We start from the raw sequence: 17,373 nt of genomic DNA on the forward strand, positions 1-17,373 counted from the left end.
CGTCGGAAATACCAACTGATGCCAAAAAGCCAGAATCTGGAGATTCTTCCACTTATACCACGCATCAGTTGGCGTTGGCGGATCACACATCAATACGCGATGGTGTATGTCTTCTACGCAACACGAGGTTCATTTTCGTAACCTAATGTATGCTACATAAAACCCAAGATGCATCGGCGGGGAATCGAACCCGGGCCGCCCGCGTGGCAGGCGAGCATTCCACCACTGAACCACCGATGCCCGTTTACATGGTTTGACCCGGTTTACCGCGGGCCAAAAGGTCATATACAATTTATTGTTTAGCGCTGCAACTCCAGACAGTCAAAATATGTGATTTGTCTTATTGTTGCGCTGGCACCTTAGTTCTAACTCTGACATGTGATGATGGCAAGCAATGCCACCCTTAAAAGATCTGTAAGCTCAGAAACATATATGCTGTATATAACCATACCTCAGGATAGTTGGGAAAGGACACGGGCAAAACTTTTTTTTGCACAAACGTAGGTCAAATGGATATAATTTTGAATCCAATAGCCCTAGCATCTCCCATCCATGACCGTTGCTTCTGAGTTACACACAATGCTGGGTGGCACTCCATACCAGGTGATTAAGGCGTTTGATCTAAAGTCCCATTACGCCTAAGCAACACTTGGTTTTAGCGCCGGCTGCCTTTAGTTGCTGCAAGCGACGCGCGAAACAGGCTGTTCACGAGGATTTGTCCGTGCCGCGTAGCATGATGGGGACAAGCGAACAGCTTAGAGCAGTTGAAGATTTGCTTTGGCTTTCCGAAGAGAAAAGGATTTTAAAGCCTCACTTCACTTACTCCTCAATCAACTCAATTACGACCCACCGACCTCCGGTAATCAGGTTTAAACCCCTGCACTTGGCATCGGTGGTTCAGTGGTAGAATGCTCGCCTGCCACGCGGGCGGCCCGTGGCGGGTTCGATTCCCGGCCGATGCAGTTTTGATTCAATATAGGCTCTCACAAATCAAGTGCCGTGCATTGTGAAACCGCTGCCCAGCATGGGACACAGCGACTGTCTGATCAACGTCCACACCGACAAACGTGATATAAAATACACAAGGTGGAAAAACCCAGCACCCCTGTGCTAGACAGATTGTGGGTTTGGATTATATACCCGGCAGTGCAATCCCGTCAGGGACATTCTCGCTTATGTACCCGTAGCGGGCCAAGTTCAGGTGCACATGGGGAGACTGCATCACACTAACGCTCACAAGAAGGCAACCTGCATGGGGCTACTTTCTTGGTCACCGCTTGGGATGCGGGCTCTGAACTGACCGTCCAAAAACAACTCCATGCATGGCATCCTGAGCATCCATACTAGAGACGCAACATTCCAAAACGAAAATATCAGCCCGCAGCCCAGCCCGCCCCGCTTAGCTTGTGATCGAGCCGGCCAAAGCTCGCTGTGTTTTAATGCTGGTCCACCATAAGCCCGTAAGTATTCATTTATTGCATGACGCATGTTGTCATCAAGTTGTGTCTCTAGTATGGATACTCAGGGTGCAGTGCATGGAGAGTTGTTTGAGGACGGTCAGTCAGAACCCCAAACGGTAATCAGGGGTGGTGTCTTGTGTATGCAGGCTAAGGGCGAGGTGCATGGAGAGTTGTTTTTGGACGGTCGTTTCACAGCCCGCACCGTGGAGACATGTGCGGTGGCCAAGAAAGTAAACCGTGGAGACTGGTTTCTTGTGAGTGCTTATGTGGAATGCAGTCTCCTCATGTACACCTGAGCTCAGCGCTGCGCGTACATTAGCAAGAACGTTCATGACGGGATTGCAGTGCTGGGTATATGAGCTAAACCGATAAGTTAAGCACGAGGGTGGTGTGTTTTTCCGCCTTGTGTACTTTATGTGACGTTTGACGGCGCGGACGTTGAACAGACAGCCGCTGTGCGCCAGTTTCACCGCGCAGGGCACGTAACACCGCACTCGATCTGTGAGAACCCAGCTTGAACTTAACAAACTGCATCGGCCGGGAATCGAACCCGGGCCGCCCGCGTGGCAGGCGAGCATTCTACCACTGAACCACCGATGCCTGTTTGCATGTTTGGCCCGGTTTACCGCTGGCCAAAATGTCATATGCAATTTATTGTTTAGCGCTGCAACTCCAAACAGTCAAAATGTGATTTGTCTTATTGTTGCGGTGGCACCTTAGTTCTTACTCTGGCATGTGATGATGACAAGCAATACCACGCTTAAAAGTTCTGTAAGCTCGGAAACATATATGCTATATATGACCATACCTGACGGTAGTTGGAAAAGAACACGACCAAAACTTTTTCTGCACAGTCGTAGGTCAAATGAACATAATTTGGAATCCAGTAACCCTAACATCTCCCATCCATGACCGTTGCTTCTGAGTTACATATAATGTTGTGTTGCATTCCACACCAGGTGATTAAGGCGTTTGATTTAAAGTCCCATTACACCTAGGCGGCACTTGGATTTAGCGCCGGTTGCCTTCAGTTGCTGCGAGCCAGGCGCGAAACAGGCTGTTCACGAGGATTTGTCCGTGTCGCGTAGCATGATGGGGACAAGTGCACAGCTTAGAGCAGTTGAAGATCTGCTTTGGCTTTCCGAAGAGAACAGGACTTTAAAGCCTCACTTCACTGTGCTCCTCAATCAACTCAATTATGACCCACCGACCTCCGGTAATCAGGGTTAAACCCCTGCACTTAGTATCGGTGGTTCAGTGGTAGAATGCTCGCCTGCCCCGCGGGCGGCCCTTGTTCGATTCCCGGCCGATGCATCTTGGATATCACGTAGGTCCAGCCAGGCTAAGAAAATAAACGTCGTGTTGTGCAGCCAGCCAAAAAAAAACAAAAAAAAAAACCACCATCGCGTGCGTTGAAAACCAACGTCAAATGTTACGTGGTATAAGCAGAAGAACCTGCATACACAAGCAGCATCCCTGGTTACCGTTTCGGGTTCTGAACCGACCGTCCGAAAACAGCTCTCCATGCAAGGTATCCTGAGCATCCATACTAGAGGCGCAACATTCCAAACGAAAATATCAACCCGCAGTCTAGCCCTCCCCGCCAACGTGCAGCCCGATATGCTGGCCTAGGACTTTGAACAGCTGGGTAGCCCAGAGCCATAGCCAAACAATCGACGATACAGAGCCGGGAGAAAGAACGTAACACGCAGTATAACACCTAGTTTGCCCCGAATCCGCACGGAGTCGAGCAGGCGGCGATTCTGGTGTGGTTTTGCAGCTACATTTAATTCATTACCAGATGAGACTAGATGTTGCCCACTGCAGGCCTTTAATAAGAGACGTTAATAACATCTCGTCCAAATTTTGTATAGTTGTTATGCGTCGACCCAAAATCTACATATTGGTGCTCCCCCATACAGGGCGTACTAATGTTCGTGTGACTGTTTTGAATAGTTTTGTGCGGCGATCCTTTTGTAGGATATTGGCTAGAGCTCGAAAATACCCATAAATTTGGATGAGCAAGCGCACGATATAACACAATGCAACGGGGGCGATCAGCCTTCCACATGCTCTCCCCTTCCCCCATGTGTTGCTTGCTGTGCATTTACATGGCCTGTTCTGAAGTTCATTTATGATAAAACGGGTCCGGGAGCGGTCGTGGCCGAGTGGTTAAGGCGTCTGACTCGAAATCAGATTCCCTCTGGGAGCGTAGGTTCGAGTCCTACCGGCCGCGATATGTGCGATTTTACCCGCACATCCTCCAACCCTTCGGGCGAGACAGTGTGGACGCGATGGTCGGTCCCATGGTGCATGCCATGGCACTTGTTGCTGTTGCTACCATTTGCACCATTGCTAAAATGACTGACCTTTGAAAACATAATTTCGACAGGCACGCATAGTTAGCACTCACTATGGAGCCTCCTCCGCCCCCCCCCCCCCCCCCCCCCTGTTGAAATGGAAGACGTGTTGTGGCACAGTCCCACGTAGAGTCGATTGGTTAGAGTCGTTGTATACGGATTGGATTTGTGATAGGATAGCTGCACAGTATTTTGGAAGCGTGCTATGTAAACAATCATTTCATGAAACTTTGTGTTGGTGTTTTGTGTGAACCCGCCCGTGATGCAGTCTCCAGATGCTGTCGGCTTATCTCTTAGTGCCTGTAAGCGGTGCGGTGATTGGAGGCTAGGATCTTGTGCGCACCGAACGTGTTACACCAGATGTAAAACGTTCGTAAATGTCCCTTGTGCAGCGTTTCATATGCTTTCATTGCGTTCTGTTGTGGCGTAATTTGACGTGCAGCGCAATGTGTGGGACACGAAGTGGAAAATGCATGGGCTGGGAATGGAACCCGGGCCGCCCGCGTGACAGGCGAGCATTCTACCACTGAACCACCGATGCCAATTGGAGTGTTTAAAACCTGATTACTGGAGATCGATGGGTTATTGTTTATTAAAACATGATTGAATTGGTTGAGAAGTTTTTCTTCTGAGCTGTTTCCTCTCCGGATAGGCAAAGCTAATGTTCAAATACTCTAAGCCGTGAATATTTCCCCCTCCCGCGCCCTCTCCGGCGCAACCCATGTAGGTTTGTTGTCATGGTCCGACTGAAGCTAAAAGACCCTGCGCGAAATAGTTTAGGCTATCAATAGGTATTGGACTACCATTTAAAATGATGGACATTGCAGGTAAGACATGAATGCTGAAGAGACAGAGATGTACCTCCCAAAAATATGTCTTGTTGGACATAGGTGAGGCCAAGTGTTGAAGTCGTCTTCTGTGAAGTCCGATCCGTAGGTGACTTGGGGTAGTCTTGGTGACTTAATTTCAGTTGTGTACGATACAGGATATGCAATGTAGTCTGAAAAAGGTACGAGAGATAGTGAAATAGTAATTGATTATCTGCATGGATATGATGTACACGCACGCGCGGACGCACGCACGCACACAAACACACAGGCACACACACGCGCTCATAGCCCATAGCCAATAGCCGTAGCCGTAGCTATAGCCATGACCGAAGCCATACCCCCACACACACATAACACATCACATCATCGGTGTTGGTTGACATGAAATATTTACTGGGACCTCATGTTGCACGTGGTGTTTTATCTTCCACCAGCATCTCTACTTTTCCTCTTCGATCATCATCATACCTTACATTGGCCTTGGCTTACTTTACGCTGTGAAATGGTGACGCGGCTGTGTTATAGGAATGAATCACAACCTGGCCAGGCTGCTGTACACATGGTGGGACCGTCTGTTTTCTTAGTCGAGGTGAAGCCGCATAAATTCCAAACTGCATGGGGACTGCCGTTTGAACGTCAGAAATACCAACTGATGCCAAAACGCCAGAATCTGGAGATCCTTCCACTTATACCACGCATCAGTTGGCGTTGGTGCATCAGAAATCAATCCGCGATGGTCTTTGTCTTCCATGCAACACGAGGTTCATTTTCGTAACCTACATAAAACCCAAGATGCATCGGCCGGGAATCGAACCCGGGCCGCCCGCGTGGCAGGCGAGCATTCTACCACTGAACCACCGATGCCTGTTTACGTGGTTTGACCCGGTTTACCGCGGGCCAAAAGGTCATATACAATTTATTGTTTAGCGCTGCAACTCCAAACAGTCAGAATATGTGATTTGTCTTACTGTTGCGGTGGAACCTTAGTTCTAACTCTGACATGTGATGATGACAAGCAATACCACGCTTAAAAGTTCTGTAAGCTCGGAAACATATATGCTATATATGATCATACCTGACGATAGTTGGAAAAGGCCACGGCCAAAACTTTTTTTGCACAATGGTAGGTCAAATGGATATAATTTTGAATCCAATAGCCCTAGCATCGCCCATCCATGACCGTTGCTTCTGAGTTACATACAGTGTTGTGTTGCACTCCATACCAGGTGATTAAGGCGTTTGATCTAAAGTCCCATTACGCCTAAGCAGCACTTGGTTTTACCGCCAGTTGCCTTTAGTTGCTGCAGGCGAGGCGCGAAGCAGACTGTTCCCGAGGATTTGTCCGTGCCGCGTAGCATGATGGGGACAAGCGGACAGCTTAGAGCAGTTCAAGATTTGCTTTGGCTTTCCGAAGAGAACAGGACTTTAAAGCCCCACTTCACTTCGCTCCTCAATCAACTCAATTATGACCCACCGACCTCCGGTAATCAGGTTTAATCCCCTTCACTTAGCATCGGTGGTTCAGTGGTAGAATGCTCGCCTGCCACGCGGGCGGCCCGGGTTCGATTCCCGGCCGATGCAGTTTTGATTCAAGATAGGTTCTCATAAATCGAATGCCGTGCCACGTGCCGTGCATTATGAAACTGCCGCCCAGCATGGGACACAGCGGCTGTCTGATCATCGTCCACACCGACAAACGTGATACGAAATGCACAAGGTGGAAAAACCCAGCACTCGCATGATAGACAGATTGCCAGTTCAGAATATATACCCAGCACTGCAATCCCGTCAGGGACATTCTCGCTTATGTACCCGTAGCGGACCAAGTTCAGGTGCACACGGGGAGACTGTATCACACTTCAACGCTCACAAGAAAGCAACCTGCATGGGGTTACTTTCTTGGCCACCGCATGGGGTGCGGGCTCTGAACCGACCGTCTGAAAACAACTCTCCATGCACGGCATCCTGAGCATCCATACTAGAGACGCAACATTCCAAAACGAAAATATCACCCCGCAGCCCGCCCGCCCCACCAACGCGCAGCCCGATATGCTGGCCTAGGACTTTGAACAACTGGGGAGCCCAGAGCCATAGCCAAACAATCGACGATACAGAGTCGGAACAAAGAACGTAGCACGCAGTATAACACCTAGTTTGCCCCGAATCCGCACGGAGTCGAGCAGACGGCGATTCAGATGTGGTTTTGCAGCTACATTTGGCTCATTACCAGATGAGACCAAGTGTTGCCCACTGCAGTACTTTAAAAGGAAACGTTAATAACATCTCGGCCAGATTTTGTATGATTCTTATGCATCAACCCAAGATGTGCATATGGGTGTTCTCCCATACCGGGGGTACTTATGTTCGTGTCAGTGTTTTTAATATTTTTGTGCGGGGATCCTTTTGCAGGATGTTGGGTAGAGCTCGAGAATACCGATGAATTTGGATGAGCAGATGCACAATACAACACAATGCAACGGGGACGTTCAGCCTTCGACATGCCCTCCCCTCCCCCATGTGTTGCTTGCTGTGCATTTACATGGCCTGTTCCAAAGTTCATTTATGATAAAACGGGTCCGGGAGCGGTCGTGGCCGAGTGGTTAAGGCGTCTGACTCGAAATCAGATTCCCTATGGGATCGTAGGTTCGAGTCCTACCGGCCGCGATATGTGCGATTTTACCCCGCACGTCCTCCATCCCTTCGGGCGAGACCGTGTGGACGCGATGGTCGGTCCCATGGTGCATGCCATGGCACGTGTTGCAATTGCTACCATTTGCACCATTGCTAAAATGACTAACCTTTGAAAACAGAATTTGGACAGGTACGCATAGTTACCTCACTATGGAGCCTCCTCCGCCGCCCCCCCCCCCCCCCCCCCCTCCGTCTCGCCTTGCTGAAATGGAAGACATGCTGTGGTACAGCCCCACGGTCTAATGTCGATTGGCTACATGTCAGTTGGGTAGATGTCATTGTATACGGATTGGATAGATACGATACAGGTTATGCAATGTAGTGTGAAAAAGGTGCGAGAGATAATGAAATAGCAATTGATAATCTGCATGGATATGGTCTACACGCACGCGCGGTTGTAAACAGTTGTGTACTATACAGGATATGCAATGTAGTCTGAAAAAGGTACGAGAGATAATGAAATAGTAATTGATAATCTGCATGGATATGATGTACACGAATGCGCGGACGCACGCACACAAACACACAGACACATACACACGCCCATAGCCCATAGCCATAGCCATAGGCATAGGCATAGGCATAGGCATAGCCGAAGCCATACCCACACACACTCACACACATAACACATCACAACATCGGTGTTGGTTGACATGAAATACTTACTGGGAGCTCATGTTGCACGCAGTGTCTTGTCTTCCACAAGCATGTCGACTTTTCCTCTTCGATCATCATCACGCCTTACATTGGCCTTGGCGTACCTTACGCTGTGAAATGGTGACGTGGCTGTGTTTAGGAATGAATCACAACCCGGCCAGGTTGCTGTACACATGGTGAGACCGTCTATTTTCGTAGTCTAAGTGAAACCGCATGAATTACAAAATGCATGGGGGCTGCTGTTTGAACGTCATAAATACCACTGATGCCAAAAGCCAGAATCTGGAGATCCTTCCACTTATACTACGCATCACTTGGCGTTGGTGCATCAAACATCACTACGCGATGGTGTTTGTCTTCTACACAACACGAGGCTCATTTTCGTAACTTTATGGAAGCTACGTAAAACTCAAGATGCATCGCTTACCACGCTTAAAAGTTTTGTAAGCGCAGAAACATACATGCTGTATATGACTATACCTGAGGATAGTTGGAAAAGAACGCGGCCAAAATTTTTTTGCGCAATCGTAGGTCAAATGGATGTAATTTTGAATCCAATAGCCCTATCATCTCCCGTCCACGACCGTTGCTTCTGAGTTACATGCAATGTTGTGTTGCACTCCATACCAGGTGATTAAGGCGTTTGATTTAAAGCCCCATAAAACCTAAGCAGCACTTGGTTTTACCGCCAGTTGCCTTTGGTTGTTGCGAGCGAGGCGCGAAACAGGTTGTTCACGAGGATTTGTCACTACCGCGTGGCATGATGGGGACAAGCGAACAGCTTAGAGCAGTTTAAGATTTGCTTTGGCTTTCCGAAGAGAACAGGATTTTAAAGCCTCACTTCACTTCGCTCCTCAATCAACTTAATTGTGACCCACCGACCTTCGGTAATCAGGTTTAAACCCCTCACTTGGCATCGGTGGTTCAGTGGTAGAATGCTCGCCTGCCACGCGGGCGGCCCGGGTTCGATTCCCGGCCGATGCAGTTTTGATTCAAGATAGGTTCTCATAAATGGAATGCCGTGTCACGTGCCGTGCATTGTGAAACTGCCGCCTAGCATGGGACACAGCGACTGTCTGATCAACGTCCACACCGACAAACGTGATATGAAATGCACAGGTAGAAAAACCCAACACCCCTGAGCTAAACAGATGATCGGTTTACATTATATACCCAGCACTACAATCCCGTCAGGGACATTCTCGCGTATGTGCCTGTAGCGGGCCAAGTTCAGTTGCACATGGGAAGACTGCATCACACTTCAACGCTCACAAGAAAGCAACCTGCATGGGGTTACTTTCTTGGCCACCGCATGGGATGCGGGTTTTGAACCGACCATCCGAAAACAACTCCCCATGCGCGGCATCCTGAGCATCCTTACTAGAGGCGCAACATTCCAACACGAAAATATCAGCCCGCAGCCCAGCCCGTCGCGCTTAGCTTGTGATCCAGCCGGCCAAAGCTCGCTATGTTTTAATGCTGATCCACCATAACCCCGTAAGCATTCATTTATTGCATGACGCATTTTGTCATCAAGTTGTGTCTCTAGTATGGACACTCAGGGTGCAGTGCATGGAGAGTTGTTTGAGGACGGTCAGTTCAGAACCCCAAACGGTAGCCAGGGGTGGTGTCTTGTGTATGCAGGCTAAGGGCGAGGTGCATGGAGAGTCGTTTTTGGACGGTCGTTTCACAGCCCGCACTGTGGAGACATATGCGGTGGCCAAGAAAGTAAACCGTGGAGACTGCTTTCTTGTAAGTGCTTTTGTGGAACGCAGTCTCCTCATGTACACCTAAGCTCAGCGCGCCACGGGTGCATAAGCAAGAACGTTGATGAAGGGATTACAGTGCTAGGTATATAATCTAAACCGATAAGTTTAGCACGAGAGTGGTGTGTTTTTCCGCCTTGTGTATTTTATGTGACGTTTGACGGCGCGGACGTTGATCAGACAGCCGCTGTGCGCCATGCTGGGCGCCAGTTTCGCCGTGCAGGGCACGTAACACCGCATTCGATTTGTAAGAACCCATCTCGAACATAACAAGCTGCATCGGCCGGGAATCGAACCCGGGCCGCCCGCGTGGCAGGCGAGCATTCTACCACTGAACCACCGATGCTGAGTGAAGGGGTTTAAACTTGATTACCGGAGGTCGGTAGGTCATAATGGAATTGATTGGGGAGAAATGAGACTGTAAGTCCTTTTCTCTAAGGAAATACAAATCTAATGTCCAATTGCTATAAGCTTGTCCTCCTTCTGACCCGCCCCCCCCCCCCCCCCCCATGGCACAACCCATGTAGATATGTTGTTTTGGTCTGAATGAAACTAAAGGAGCCGTCGCCGAATACTTACGTGTTCCGAATAGCTGTTTGACTATCAGTCAGATGTCTGATAATGTTAAGCGCCAGTCTAGTGGACATTGTAGATAAGACCTGAATGTTGAGAAGATGTTGCTTGTTAATATCTGTTTTTTATGTGTCCGGAGGTCTACGGTTAAAAAGTAGTGATATGGCCCAAAATACACGAAATTTGTTGAAATAAGTGCAGCTATATTCATGGCATAGAAGATGTATAATACAGCTCCTGTTAACAATCGATTCGAAAAGAGCAACAGAAACTACCCATACAGCAAGCCTTAGAGTAATAAAACAGATGGGCTCTGATCTTGGTCTGACCTTCAAAACTGACCTTAGGCCAATGCAATTTATTTATTCAATTGTTGCGTTGACTAATACAGTATCTCAGACATGTATGGTCTCGTGTTACACTCCTTTGTTGCATCATGCTGAACGATTCCCTAGAAATTGACTACTTCGCAGAATCTATCGCCTGAACTTGACCTGCCGTAGGTGAGCGATTTTAGAAGGTACATCTAAATTTTTGAGTCCAAAACCAAACGATGAGCTATTAAATTGTCCACAATTATGCAAAATTTCGCGCGGCTGCGCCGCACCGCACCGCACCCACGTTCGGAAAACATTCTGTAAAAAACATCGGGGGGCGGGGCGGGGGTCACTTTGACCTCCCTCACACGAGCGCGTGCTGAGAAAGAAAACCTTTGATGTTTTCTTTGTTCCGGTAAGTTCATGTCCACTTGCATTCATTCGTAAGATGGACTGTTACTGATCTTTTCTGAATTAGGGCGATTCATATATATAGTTTTTTTGTAGGATGCCGTACGTGGCACGGCAACCGGAGTTAGTTTCCTGTTCGGGCTGACTTGTGATGCAGTCTCTCCAGTGGTGTGTGTTCGGGACCGCCACGGTTACGTAATGCGGCGCAGTTGCGTTGTGGCATTGCCGTGGTTGACATGGAACACATGCTGATAGCTTGTCGTGCACAGGGACGTTTGACCGTAACTCTGCATGTACTTAAGCTTACCTTCGTTGACTTTGATGTCCAGCAAGTGGGGAAATCATAACATCGGCGTTGATTGATATCGAATATTTACTGGGAGCCTATGTCGCATGTGGTGTCTGATCTTCCACAATGATCTCGACATTTTCTCATCGATCATCATCATGTGTCATATTGGCCGACCTTGACGTACCACACGCTGTCAGATGGCAGCGTCGCTGTATTGAAAAAGGAATAATAACCTGGCTAGGTTGCAGCACACATCCAACAATTTTCCATTATCTGAGTGTAAGTGAAGGTGCGCTAATTCCTAGATGCTTCGAATCTGCTGCTTAAACGCCAGAACTACCAACTTGCCAAAAAAACAAGAACCTCGAGATCCTTCTGCTTATACTACGTTTCACTTGGCATCGGTTATCAACATCAGCACGCAACGATGTTTGTGTGTGTTGATTGGTCCGCTCCGAGTGTTAGAAGCAGCGCTCAACCCGCGAAAATGCATCGGCCGGGAATCGAACCTGGGCCGCCCGGGTCACACTGGAATATGATATATGCGGAAGCACTATACATTGAGCAGATACCGGCTAAGTACAGAGGGTTCCCGCGGAGGCAGCAGTGTGATCTTCACCCACAATACACTGAGTTTACGAGTGGGGTTTTCCCGGACATTGCACACGCCGTTGAGAATACGACAAGGGAAGTGTGCTCTGGTCTCACAGCGACTGGCGCTCCTGAGCTTGATTAAGTTCTTCACTGGGTAAATATTTTCCTGAGAAACACCTCTACGAAATAAGGCAGTGCTTATTTATCATGACGTTTTGTTTCAACTGGTTCCCTGACCTACCTGTCGCCGGTTGATGCGTGAGCAGAAGTATCCGCCAGAAATTTTAAACAACACATGATATCTTAAAACTGACAAAATGGCCTCGAACAAGCACAACTGGAGAGACTGCATATCACTTCAGGCCAAACAGAAAACTAACTCCCACTGCCTTGTCACGTGCGCCAATAGAAAATCCATACCCAATTCGCCCTAATTCTGAAAACATCAATGAACGTTCACTTTACGAATTAATGCAATTGAACATGAACTTACCAGAACAAAGAGAACTGTTCAGAAGTTTTTTTTCTTAACATTGTAGCGTTTTCTTTCATGTTTCTTCACTTTGCTAAGAATATATATGCGCGCGCACACACACACACACACACACACACACACACACACGCACGCACGCACGCACGCACGCACGCACGCACGCACGCACGCACGCACGCACGCACCCACGCACGCACGCACGCACGCACGCACGCACGCACGCACGCACGCACGCACGCACGCACGCACGCACGCACGCACGCACACACACACACACACACACACACACACACACACACACACACACACACACACACACACACACACACAAAGACATTAACACTCGACCTCAGCTGTCTACGTCCAAGAAAACATGCTTTTTAGGAGGCAAATCTTGATCTCTCCAGCATTAATGGTTTACCTGCAATGTCCACTATTTTAAATGGTAGTCCAATGCCTATTGAGAGCCTGCATGCTGCCAATAAACTGAGAGAGATAAAGCCCCGGTTGGGACCATGGGCGTCCAGCTGTCGTAAGGTGAGGCGGGAGGAAGTGACGCTATACCGCGTGAGAGCAGGACACACATACGCAACTCACCGACACCTGTTATGCGGGGAGGACCAACCGCGGTGTCCTCGCTGCGCGGATCGTTACACCGTACATGTCTTGATAGATTGCGCCCACCTCGCCTCGGAACGTATGCGCCATTTTGGATCTGGGTCTTTGCGTCAAACGCTCTGTGGTATGTTAGGGGGCGACTCCAGCTCAGTACATGACGGTCACATTTTTAGTTATCTTGAAAACATACAGTTCCATGCCATATATCGAACGAAACCTTATGTCCCCGCTTTTTCAGGCAACTGTTAGACAAAAAGTAGGTTATGGGCGCCATATGACCAACGTAGTCGGTGCGCTGCAAAGCCCAAATCATCAGCATCACCTATTGAGAGCCAACATTATTTATAGATTATAGCGACGGCTCTTTTAGCTTCCTTCAAACCATGACAACAAACCTACATGGGTCGCGCCAGCAGGGGCGCGGGAGGGGGAAAAGTTCACAGCTTAGAGTATTTGAACATTAGCTTTGTCTATCTGGAGAGGAAACAACGTAGAACAATAACTTCTCCTCGACCAGGTCAATTGTGTCTAAATAAAAAACAACCCTTCGACCTCCCGGCACCCGCCCCTCTTATCCTCCATCTTGCTTCATCCTGCATCCTCGCGACAGCCCGCTTGTCCGGGAAAGGCTGCATGCGTTAGCCATGAGTGTGCCGAGAGCCCCGTGGGGAGGGGGACGCTGACCGGGTACGCAGCGCGCATGCGCGGGTTAAAGCTTGTCGGCTGGTCCCCCAGTCGTATGCAAGTCTGCACCACCGTTATCCATTTTCCTTCACCCTATAGCCCTAAAATGATCAGTTCTGTTAAAAGGGCTCTAATCCAAAACACCAAAAACCGATCGACCTCCGGTAATCAGGTTAAATCCGGTTCATGTAGCATCGGTGGTTCAGTGGTAGAATGCTCGCCTGCCACGCGGGCGGCCCGGGTTCGATTCCCGGCCGATGCATTTTGGATATCACGTAGCTCCAGCCAGGCTATGAAAATAAACGTCGTGTTGTGCAGCCAGAAAAAAAAACACCATCGCGTGCGTTGAAAACCAACGTTAAATGTTACGTGGTATAAGCAGAAGAACCTGCATACATAAGGACCATCACTGGTTACCGTTTCGGGTTCTGAACCGACCGTCCGAAAACAGCTCCATGCACGGCATCCTGAGTATCCTCACTAAAGACGCGACATTCCAAAACGAAAATATCAGCCCGCAGCCCAGCCCTCCCCACCAACGTGCAGCCCGATATGCTGGCCTAGGACTTTGGGCAACTGGTGAGCCCAGGGCCATAGCCAAACAATCGACGATACAGAGCCGGGAGAAAGAACGTAACACGCAGTATAACACCTAGTTTGCCCCGAATCCGCACGGAGTCGAGCAGACGGCGGTTCAGATGGGGTTTTGCAGCTACATTTAATTCACTACCAGATGAGACTAGATGTTGCCCACTGCAGGCCTTTAAAAGGAAACGTTAATAACATCTCGTCCAAACTTTGTATGATACTTATATGTTAACGCAAGATGTACATATAGGTGTTCTCCCATGCCGGGCGTACTTATGTTTGTGTGTGTTTTGAATATTTTTGTGCGGCGACCCTTTTGCAGGATGTTGGGTAGAGCTCGAGAATACCCATATATTTGGATGAGCAAGTGCACAATATAACACAATGCAACGGGGGCGATCAGCGTTCCACATGCCCTCCCCCTCCCCCTCCCCCTCCCCCATCTGTTTGACTTGCTGTGCATTTAGATAACCTGTTCTAAAGTTCATTTATGGTAAAATAGGTCCGGGAGCGGTCGTGGCCGAGTGGTTAAGGCGTCTGACTCGAAATCAGATTCCCTCTGGGATCGTAGGTTCGAGTCCTACCGGCCGCGATATGTGCGATTTTACCCCGCACGTCCTCCACCCCTTCGGGCGAGACCGACCGAGACAGGTGGCATGAAGGCCGAGACCGAGACCGTGTGGGCGCGATGGTCGGTCCCATGGTATATGCCACGTGTAATAACACCATCGCTAAGATGACTGACCTTTGAAAACAGAATTTCGACAGGTACGCATAGGTGGCACTTACTATGGAGCCTCCTCCGCCCCCCCCCCCCCCGCCTTGCTATAATGGAGGACATGCTGTGGTACAGCCCCACGGTCTAGGTGTCAATTGGCTAGAGGTCATTGTATACGGATTGGTTTGTGATAGGATGGCTGCCCAATGTTTTGGAAACGCGCTATGTAACTTGTGACTTGGGGTAGTCTTCGCGACTTGAATTCAGTGTGTACAATACAGAATATGTAATGTAGTCTGAAAAAGGCACGAGAGATAGTGAAATAGTAATTGATAATCTGCATGGATGTGATGTACACGCACGCGCGGACGCACGCACGCACACAAACACACAGGCACACACACGCGCTCATAGCCCATAGCCAATAGCCGTAGCCGTAGCTATAGCCATGACCGAAGCCATACCCCCACACACACATAACACATCACATCATCGGTGTTGGTTGACATGAAATATTTACTGGGACCTCATGTTGCACGTGGTGTTTTATCTTCCACCAGCATCTCTACTTTTCCTCTTCGATCATCATCATACCTTACATTGGCCTTGGCTTACTTTACGCTGTGAAATGGTGACGCGGCTGTGTTATAGGAATGAATCACAACCTGGCCAGGCTGCTGTACACATGGTGGGATCGTCTGTTTTCTTAGTCTAAGTGAAACCGCATGAATTCCAAAATGCATGGGGACTGCTGTTTGAACGTCGGAAATACCAACTGATGCCAAAAAGCCAGAATCTGGAGATCCTTCCACTTATACTACGCATCACTTGGCGTTGGTGCAGCAGACATCACTACGCGATGGTGTTTGTCTTCTACACAACACGAGGCTCATTTTCGTAACTTAATGGAAGCTACATAAAAGTCAAGATGCATCGCTTACCATGCTTAAGAGTTCTGTAAGCTCAGAAACATGCATGCTATATATGACCATACCTCACGACGGTTGGAAAAGAACGCGGCCAAAACTTTTTTTGCGCAATCGTAGGTCAAATGGATATAATTTTGAATCCAATGGCCCTAGCATCTCCCATCCACGACCGTTGCTTCTGAGTTACATACAATGTTGTGTTGCACTCCATACCAGGTGATTAAGGCGTTTGATTTAAAGTCTCATAAAGCCTAAGCAGCACCTGGTTTTACCGCCAGTTGCCTTTAGTTGCTGCGAGCGAGGCGCGAAACAGGTTGTTCACGAGGATTTGTCACAACCGCGTGGCATGATGGGGACAAGCGAACAGCTTAGAGCAGTTTAAGATTTGCTTTGGCTTTCCGAAGAGAAAAGGATTTTAAAGCCTCACTTCACTTTGTTCCTCAATCAACTTAATTATGACCCATCGGCCTCCGGTAATCAGGTTTAAACCCCATCACTTAGCATCGGTGGTTCAGTGGTAGAATGCTCGCCTGCCACGCGGGCGGCCCGGGTTCGATTCCCGGCCGATGCAGTTTTGATTCAAGATTGGTTATCACAAATCGAATGCGGTGTCACGTGCCGTGCATTGTGAAACTGCTGCCCAGCATGGGACACAGCGACTGTCTGATCATCGTCCACACCAACAAATGTGATATGAAATGCACAGGGTGGAAAACCCCAGAGGCACAAATGCGTAACCGCCTAAACTGATATTTTCAGGATGCAAGAAATATGGCAAACAACACTGAATTCGCACTCAAGCATCGTTGCTAGGATCGGTTGCAAGTTGTATGAATACAGCAGGGTGCTGAAGCGTTACGGATAGTGGGTTGCAAAAGCCTTCCACCAGGTTACTTCGACTACCACAAGGAAAGCATTGCTGCGGGACTAATGTTTTATGTCGATGGTGCCAAAGATGCCATGGACTGCTTATTTCGATGTGCGCTTCGTTCGCTTTGAGTTCCGAGACGCTTCGCTGGCTTATAACAAGTTTGCCTAGCACCTGGAATTGAACGCCATATGCTTTGACAAAGCACTGTCACCTTGATATGTATGATTCCCGGAGGCATTCATGTGTTGTTTTTATACATGCCTCCATGAATGACATTCACTGCATTGCCCAGTTCATATGCAACGTTTTTCCATGCATTTCTACGAAACGAGTTTTGTATTTCATTGGCCGATGTTTAAAAACAAGGATTCTCCGAAAAATAGATATTTTTCTTATATGGTCATTTGCTACGCTGAGGTATAGCGTGCATATTGCGTGGGACTGCGAGCACGCACTCGTGGTCTTGTACGCACGGGTGGCGGTTTGTGTAGTCAGATGAACGCAACGCAGCACACAGTTCC

The 17,373-nt window shown here is 48.7% G+C and overlaps 6 non-coding genes across 6 annotated transcripts; 3 read left to right on the plus strand and 3 right to left on the minus strand.

Annotated features, from left to right (window-relative positions):
• Positions 1–1,989: 1,989 nt before the first annotated feature.
• On the minus strand, positions 1,990–2,060 carry TRNAG-GCC (transfer RNA glycine (anticodon GCC)). The gene has a single exon. It is a non-coding gene; the product is annotated as a tRNA-Gly (tRNA).
• Positions 2,061–3,614: 1,554 nt separating this feature from the next.
• TRNAS-CGA (transfer RNA serine (anticodon CGA)) lies at positions 3,615–3,696 on the plus strand. Its single transcript has one exon. It is a non-coding gene; the product is annotated as a tRNA-Ser (tRNA).
• A 1,747-nt stretch (positions 3,697–5,443) lies between these two features.
• Positions 5,444–5,514, minus strand: TRNAG-GCC (transfer RNA glycine (anticodon GCC)). Its single transcript has one exon. It is a non-coding gene; the product is annotated as a tRNA-Gly (tRNA).
• Positions 5,515–7,232: 1,718 nt separating this feature from the next.
• Positions 7,233–7,314, plus strand: TRNAS-CGA (transfer RNA serine (anticodon CGA)). Its single transcript has one exon. It is a non-coding gene; the product is annotated as a tRNA-Ser (tRNA).
• Positions 7,315–10,039: 2,725 nt separating this feature from the next.
• On the minus strand, positions 10,040–10,110 carry TRNAG-GCC (transfer RNA glycine (anticodon GCC)). The gene has a single exon. It is a non-coding gene; the product is annotated as a tRNA-Gly (tRNA).
• Positions 10,111–14,844: 4,734 nt separating this feature from the next.
• Positions 14,845–14,926, plus strand: TRNAS-CGA (transfer RNA serine (anticodon CGA)). The gene has a single exon. It is a non-coding gene; the product is annotated as a tRNA-Ser (tRNA).
• Positions 14,927–17,373: the final 2,447 nt, after the last annotated feature.

This window comes from Pollicipes pollicipes, unplaced genomic scaffold (genome assembly GCF_011947565.3).
Source record: "Pollicipes pollicipes isolate AB1234 unplaced genomic scaffold, Ppol_2.1 Scaffold_6052;HRSCAF=7182_pilon_pilon_pilon, whole genome shotgun sequence".
Lineage (NCBI taxonomy): Eukaryota > Metazoa > Arthropoda > Thecostraca > Pollicipedomorpha > Pollicipedidae > Pollicipes > Pollicipes pollicipes.